This window comes from Benincasa hispida, chromosome 6, assembly GCF_009727055.1.
Source record: "Benincasa hispida cultivar B227 chromosome 6, ASM972705v1, whole genome shotgun sequence".
Lineage (NCBI taxonomy): Eukaryota > Viridiplantae > Streptophyta > Magnoliopsida > Cucurbitales > Cucurbitaceae > Benincasa > Benincasa hispida.
Genome location: NC_052354.1, coordinates 15,542,671 through 15,551,139, shown reverse-complemented (window position 1 = coordinate 15,551,139; position 8,469 = coordinate 15,542,671). Strand labels below are relative to the sequence as shown.

The 8,469-nt window shown below is 31.4% G+C and overlaps 1 non-coding gene across 1 annotated transcript; it reads left to right on the top strand.

Moving 5' to 3' along the window:
- Nucleotides 1-6,975: 6,975 nt before the first annotated feature.
- On the top strand, nucleotides 6,976-7,059 carry TRNAY-GUA. Its single transcript is given in 2 exon segments — nucleotides 6,976-7,012; nucleotides 7,024-7,059. It is a non-coding gene; the product is annotated as a tRNA-Tyr (tRNA).
- The last annotated feature ends 1,410 nt before the right edge of the window (nucleotides 7,060-8,469 follow it).

Genomic DNA, 8,469 nt, shown 5'->3' with positions numbered 1-8,469 from the left:
TTCTAGGTTTAAAACACTTAGTGTGAGGAAAATTGATATATATGGTATGTCAATTTCTTTTCATATTCCCCCTAAAAGTTCACGCTGTGAGATTTATCCTCGGCCTCGTGGCATCATTTGTTTATGTCCCCCTAGATCAATACCAAGGTGAATGAAGAAAGTATTTATAGTAAGTAGAAGAGGATGTGTGTCAACACATCCCACGACCTCTTTCATTAGTTTGTTGTGAAGTTTCGTGCTCGTCTTCATGGCATCGTTTGTTGTATCTCCTTTCGGCAAGTGTTTGCATGAAATTGATAACAAACTCCATAAATTGATAGAATTTCTTTAGTATTCACCCCAATCGATTTTTCCTTCAATTGGCTTATTGGGGTGGAACTCTAAGTTCTAAAATAAAGGGTTACACTTACGAGAAATTTTAAGCAAGTTAATAATTTCTTGACCGAACAATGGTGACAAATCATTATAGGAATAAGAGTTATTCTAGTGTAATTATTGGTTGAAAATGTCTCAATTCAGTGAAGGGATAACTGATCACCCTTTGGTGATTTTTATTCTAATTCACTGAAACATCATTACAAAATTAGAGGTCACATAGGGTATATTGATATATTGCTAAAATTGAATAGTTTCAATGAGTTTTTGCATATAATTAATATGAATAATTTGTATGGTTTCAACAAAATTCAAAATAACTACTAAGGTTTTAACGATACATATTTCATATATATAATGAGCATTTAAGGAGAGTATTATATTATAATAAAAATAGATGCCTATTAGTATCCAAACTTAGTGTCCTAAAAATAACAAATGACCTATTCCCCCATTGTCCATGTGTCTTATAATTACATATTATTAGTCTCCAAATAAGTTTACTCCTTATCAAATTGCTTATAAATAATGACATTTTGTGGATTTTGGAGTTGTACACATTAGAGAGAATTTTATGAAAATTTTGAAGAAAATTTTCATAAAATTCCACAAATTTATATATTTCATATATTGTTAATTTTTGTTAGTTATTTATTTATTTTATATATTATATTATATTATAATTTCTCGATATTCCTATTGCCGTGGTGGATCGTTTTGTTCCTCAAACTTACATGTAAATACTTATAAGAAAAACATGAGGTATATTATAATGAAATTTTTTTTCGGCTATGGAATTTGAAAAGACTAATTAACTAATTGAAAAAAAGTGTAATAAAATTAGGAAAGAAACCCAAAACCTTCTAAATTTCTCATGTAAAAAAAAAAATCTGTACTAATTTAATTAAATTAACACATTGAAAAGTATGAAGAATTTTGTAGAAGAAAACGTCTCAATAATTTCTGCATAGAAAACAAAAGTTTACTAAATCATTGAACGTATTAAAAAAGTATAAGAAATTATTAGAAATTATATGCATACCTTTCAAATTTTGGTATAAAATACCAAAAAAAAAAAAAAAAAAAGGTCTCTACTTCAAGAAATAAAAGAAACAAAACGGTCTACATATTTCAAATTTTTAAACAACGTCATTTATTAATTTAAGACAAATAATAAGAACGCAAATATTAATTTAATGACACATTTGAAATTAGAGAATTATTGTTTAGACAAAATGGTCCAAAACGATTCTTTTAAGTAAGCCACTTTTATATAGTAAGATATATATACGGGCACGTACAAAAACTAGTTTAGAGATAAACTGGTTAAATTGTATTAGTTTCAACATTAAATTTTTAATTTGTTAAATCTGATCATAAACTTAAAAAAGTGTTAGTAATTTTTACTCGTAATTCATTTTTGCTAATTCACCAACTAATTTTAATAGAAGATAATTTATAAATAAGTTTGACTAATGCATGTATTAATTATCGAATAAATTTTCCATAATTCATAAATTTATTTAAAATAAATATATAAGTTCGTACATTGTTTTTCTCTAGATTTTTTTGGGTAAAAGTATTGAATTAATGTGTGGAATGAGAGAATCGAATCTCTGATCTTGAGGTTTATGGTACAAGCACTATGTCACTTGAATTATGTTCTCTATAATTTTATTAATTTCATATATATATATATATATGTTTTATACTTTATTTATAGGTAAAAACTTATTAAAGAATTAATGTTATGACACACTTTAACATAAAAGGATTAATTTATGAAATTGAAAGTTTAGAATTAAATTTGATACCAACTCATGTTGACTTTAAAAAAATAAAATAAAATAAATGTCCATATTCCCCAACCTCTCAACTTTTCAATATAACATCATCTATAATAAAAACGATAATATTAAAAATACAGAAATGTATACCAAAAAAAATAATATAGTAATGATTTATAAAAATAGCATGGGACCATTTGATATTCTAGAAGGAAAAGCAAATAATTGCTGCAAAATTTCCAATTGGCAATTTGGCACAAACGAAGGATTTTGATTTTAAAAAACAATATTTTTTTAATATATAATGACAAAAATAGAGTAGGAGGAAAAGTATTCACAAAAATAGGTTTTTAAATCGTGTACCCGGTACACGATTACACCACTACATGATTAGCACTACATCGTGTACTAGGTACACGAGTTCCTGTCCATCTGGTACGCGCAGTCTGCCGTGGCAGTCATGCAGGATTGACTGAGATAATGTATACCAGATACACGATTACTTAAGTCGTGTACCTGGTACACGACTTCCTCTTCCATTAAATCACGTCGCGCCCCTTCTTCTTCCTCATCTGAGCTTCTGCCTTTTCCGTCTAAAATCATGCCTTTTTTTTTTTTGTTCTTTTTCCAAAATCATCCGAAATCTTCCTCATTTTGCTTCCGTCTTGTGCATCCAAACGCCTCTATTTGTTCATCCATCCAAAATTGTCCGAAATCATCCTCCATTTGTTCGTCCGTCCAAAATCGTCCGAACACTTCTATGGTAAAATTCTTTCCCTAGTCTATTTGTTGGGCTAATTTTGTGTAATGTAGTTTATGAACTTAGAAATTAGATTTTGATGATTATGTTTGTTTATTTGTTGGGCTTTTTTTTTATGATTAATTCGTTGAATGATTATGTATTTGTTGGGTTGAATATAGAAATATATGTATATGTTTATACAAATGAAGATTGGTTCATATATATATATATATATTATTTTGTTTGCATTTGGATTGAATTAAATGTATGATTCATGGATATATTATTATTTTTTTATTTGGACTGATTTAAATGTATATTTTATGTATCTTAGATTTGGGCTGATTTAAATTTATATTTTATGGATCTTAGATTTGGGCTGATTTAAATATATAGTTTACGAATCTTACATTTAGACTGATTTAAATGTATAGTTTATGAATATTAGATTTAGGCTGATTTAAATATATAGTTTATGAATCTTAGATTTGGGCTGATTTAAATGTATAATATTTAGATCTTATATGTTGAACCTAGAAATGATGGAGATAGTGACAATGGAGATAGTGACATTGACGTTGAAGTTGATGAATTATTTGGAAACGACGATAGTGGAGAACATGATCTTGAATTGGTACCGTCGAAAATGTTCACCCAAATAGATCGGGAAATGACAAATTCAACGTGTGAATTAGGGTCTACTTTGGAAGAAAGGAATGTAGGCATAGATAACTGTAGTTTAATACAAAAAGGAATGTCGTTTAATACCAAAGAAGATTTACAGCTTGCTGTAAAAAAATATTGTGTGACAGACTACGAAATTGTTGTAATGGAATCAAATCAAGATATTTGGTATGTTAGATGTAAATCATGGAGTGATGGTTGTGCTTGGAGGTTACGGGCATGTCGACGTAAAACTCATGGGATGTCCGAAATCCCCAAATTTCAAGGGGAACACTCATGTTTGTTTTCAGAATTGACACGGGATCATTCACAGCTTGATTCAAATTTTATGAGTATTGAAATTTAAAATTTGGTTAGAGTTGATCCTGGAGTACCTGTGGCCCTACTCCAAGAAGCAATTAAAAAATAATATGACTATAATGTTAATTATAGACGGGTGTGGCAAGCCAAGAGAAAAGCATTGATTGCTGTATTTGGTGATTGGGAGAAATCATATTCAGAGCATCCATATTGGTTGAGTGTTCTTGTTCATTACAATCCAGGAACATGAACAGATTGGTTTTTCCTTCCCTCTTATGTGCTAGGTACGACTATTTTTGGATGAGTTTTTTTGGTCATTTGGTCTTGCAAGACAAAGGTTCAACTATTTTAGGCCATTAATCCAGATCGATGGAACTCATCTCAAAGTATAGGGGAAATTATTGACCGCCTTATCTATTGATGCAAACGAACATATATTTTCCCTTACTTTTGCTATTGTCGAAGGTGAAAATTCGTCCAGTTGGTTATGATTTTTATGGGCATTGCGTGTATATGTTACCCAAAGAGAGGGTATTTGCTTGATTTCTGATAGACATACGGGCATTCTTGCTGCAATTAATAATGAAGAAATTGGTTGGAGTGAACCTAGAGCATACCATCGATATTGTCTTCATCATATTGACAGTAAATACAAATCAAAGCAACTAAAAAATTTGATGTTTAAGGCAGGAAATCAACACCAAAGGCGTAAGTTCATTCGGTGCATGAAAGAATTGAAACAATTGCACCCTAAATGTCTTGAATATTTTTCAGACATTGATTTGAAAAAATAGACTCAGTCATACGACAGTAGGTATTGCTATGGGTGGATGACAAGCAATGCAGTTGAATGCATGAATGGTGTTTACAAAGGTGCTAGAATGTTACCAATTACTTCTTTGGTTAGGCTAACATTCTATCGCATAATACTGTATTTTGAATGCTAGATATGAGAAATCAGTGAAGCACTCGATCATGGGGACATGTATACAGAATAAGCCCTAAAAAAACTTAAGAGGTGAGAAAAACGAGCATCTGCACATACGGTGACATCCATTGACAGGAAAAGTCAAACTTTCGAAGTACAAACTGGCATAAGTATGATTTCTCTGTATTTAAGGACAACACACCCAAGTTTTGAGCTTGAAAGAAGGAACATGTTCTTGTAATAAGTGGCAGTCATTCAAGATTCCATGCTCTTATGTAATTGCAGTTTGTAATTACATGCGTATGACATACATACCACTTATTGATGAATGCTACAAATTGTCCAATTTCAAGCGTTGTTATGAAGGCCACTTCCATCCATTTCAAGCGTTTTTATGTAATTGTTTCATTTTATGTAATTGTATATTTTATGTAATGAATTTATTTTATGTAATTGTATCTTTTTATATATATTTTATGTCATGAATTTTATTATGTATTGTAATTTGAACTTCTTAGGTAATGGAGCCTGGTTCTTTTAATCCTGTACAATTATACCAGCAAAATACGCATCGTTCACAATCTGTATGGGATAGTTCTTCCACTGTAGTGTTGAGTTGTCAGAGAAGGGAGGCGACTGCACAACATACTATCTCATTTGATCACCGTATTATTCCATATGTTCAGCAGGCAGGTTTTCTTGGGTAGCACAAATTGGTTTCATCCAGCTTGATTGCCACCTTATTATTGCTCTAGTTGAGCGTTGAAGACCAGAAACCCACACATTTCACCTACCGTGGGGAATGTACGATTACGCTGCAGGATGTTGCCAGACAATTTGGGTTACGAGTGGACGGGCAACCATTGACAGGTTTACTACAGTATGACTGAAAGAACGTTTGTGAAGAGCTCTTAGGCATTCTACCAGAGACTCTGAAAGGATCAAGATTGAGTATCCCCTGGTTGGCGTCCCAGTTTTCAGAATTACCTCCCGATGCTGATGACATCAGCGTACGTAGGTATGCACCTGTCTCTTATACACATCTAGATGTGTATAAGAGACAGATCCTATACACTCCCAGCATTACACCAGATCGATTTGAGAGGTAAGCATGACCAAGACTGGCGTCGAATCCATGCGGAATATTTATCCTACTGACATGGACGACATGATCATTATGCACAGGGAGAATTAACAAATGGGTCACTTGTATCAGACGATTACTTTTTCTGGTACAATTCAATCACGAGGTGATTTATCACTCCTGACAGCACTTACTATTACTGCATGGTAAGAGATTTAAAACCAGACATTTTCCATATATATGATATGAATATTGTTTAATATTTAATTTTTTTATTGTACAAAATAATTTTATCGGCGATGTTCAAAATATTCAGTGCAGAACAACTTACCAAAATTGGGTTCAATGTGTCAGCAAACATTGGTCAACGTAGAAGGTATTATTCAACAAACAAGACGACTCAATGTTGCTGACACCGATTGAAGACGTATTCATCTAGATGACAGCAACAACAGAGTGAACCTAATTTAGAGAGATATGAAGACAACCCCATGAGGGGTAAGGGCCAAGGGGGTCGTTTTTAAATTTAATTTAAACTTTCATTTTCAAATTGTAAATTAAAGAACTAATTGTAAATATTCTTTAATATCATGACATTTTTTAATATGAGAGCAAAATGTTTTCATTGTAGATTAAATATGTAATTAAGTTTAATCATGAAGGAATTTGTGGACCCATTCCTAAAGTTTTAATATTGTTGTACATCTAAAATTAAAATATATATACACTTTTTTTATAAAAAAAAGAAAAAAAGAAAAAAAAGAAAAGCAAATCGTGGACCGGGTCTACGAGTTTGTATCTGACCGATCAACCAGTCAACTGACGTGGTGCTAATTAGATTAAATGATACTCGTGTACCGGGTACACGAGTTTGCCACATGGCAATCGTGTACCCCATACACGATTTCACTAACTCAATTTTGTCAATAGTTTCCCCAAACACCTATTCTTACTCTATTTTTGTCATTATATATTAAAAAAATTTCCAAACAAAGATAATGATATAACCAAATAAATAAATAATATAAGTATATTAGTATTTAATTTTATTTATTTGTCTTCATCATAACACGATCCGACCTTAGCTCAGTTGGTAGAGCGGAGGACTGTAGTATGTTCAGGAATCCTTAGGTCGCTGGTTCGAATCCGGCAGGTCGGATTTTTTATTTTTCTTTACATTTGTCACAATTTAATTCTTAGGTTTATATTTCATTTTTCTTCACATTTGTCACAATTTAATTCTTAGGTTTATATTTTATTTTTCTTTACATTTGTCACAATTTAATGTTTAGGTTTAAATTTTATTTTTCTTTACATTTTTCACATTTTAATGTTTAGATTATTTTACCTTTATACTTACACCCCTTCATTATACATATCTTTCTTGTCTTGACCAAGAACTGTCTCTTAAAAACCCAATAAAACAAAAGAAGTAAAAGTTGAGAGAAACAATCACTAAAAATTGATAGAAAAAATATGGAGAAAATTCAATTAAAAAAAAAAAAGGAAAAATGTTAATTATCTAGTGAGATGGATGGTTTCCTTTTCTCTTCTTCCAATTTTCAAAGAGTAACCATTTGAGAGAAATGATCACAAACAACTAAGAGAAAAATAAGAAAAGAAATTTAATAATGAATTGAATATCCATGTTAAATATCTATATGCTAATAATTTTGTAAATCTTTATAGGTGGAACGATGCTAAGGTTGTAACGAATAACCATGCACACTTTAGTTCAGTATAGATATATGTTGGATACCTTAAAGCATGAATATGCATGATGGAATTCAGTAAGATTCTGATTTCATGAAAGTAAATATTTTTGTATGTCTATTAAATTCATTCAACTGTGCAAATTACATTGAAACCTTATAACAACTTGATCCCAATTATACGAGTGGCTTATCCCAATGGGAATGAAGTTCTGATGAGAAGAGTGCCTTTGATTTTTTTTTTTTTTTTTTTTTTTTGCTTGTAGCAGAATGACACATACCTAATCGTGTGATGCTCTAGTTCAGTTAGGTGCAACAAATTCTTCGACATTGCAATATAGATAAATGATTGCATCTGCAAAATCTTCATGGGCAACATGAACAAGATTGGGTTAACCATTTGGCCCCTCAATTGGACTTATGGCAAAATTGACACAATTATGTTATTTAGGGAAACCTAATCGCGGGGTATATATGTTGATCCTGGATATGAAAGGTGGTTTGCCAACATCAGTAGGCCATACGTGACACGATCAAGAGCATCATATCATAGTCTGGTAAGGAATGGTTCTTATGTTTATGATTGCTAATAATGTGACGTCGTAAAATTCTTTTTAATTTCATTTTCTAGAGTAATATTCCAAACCTCAGTCAAGGTCACAGAATGAATTTACAGTCATTGGCAGCTATATAGCAGCCTCGACATCTGGACAAAGGTAATCCAGCTCAAGATGAGGAACATTTTGTTCAATGAGAGAATGACTATGTACAGGTTCTAACGTTTCAGTTGAACATGGAGTACAATATGAAACTCCATCATTCATGATGCAACCTCCGATGACGTTTGCTTCATATTT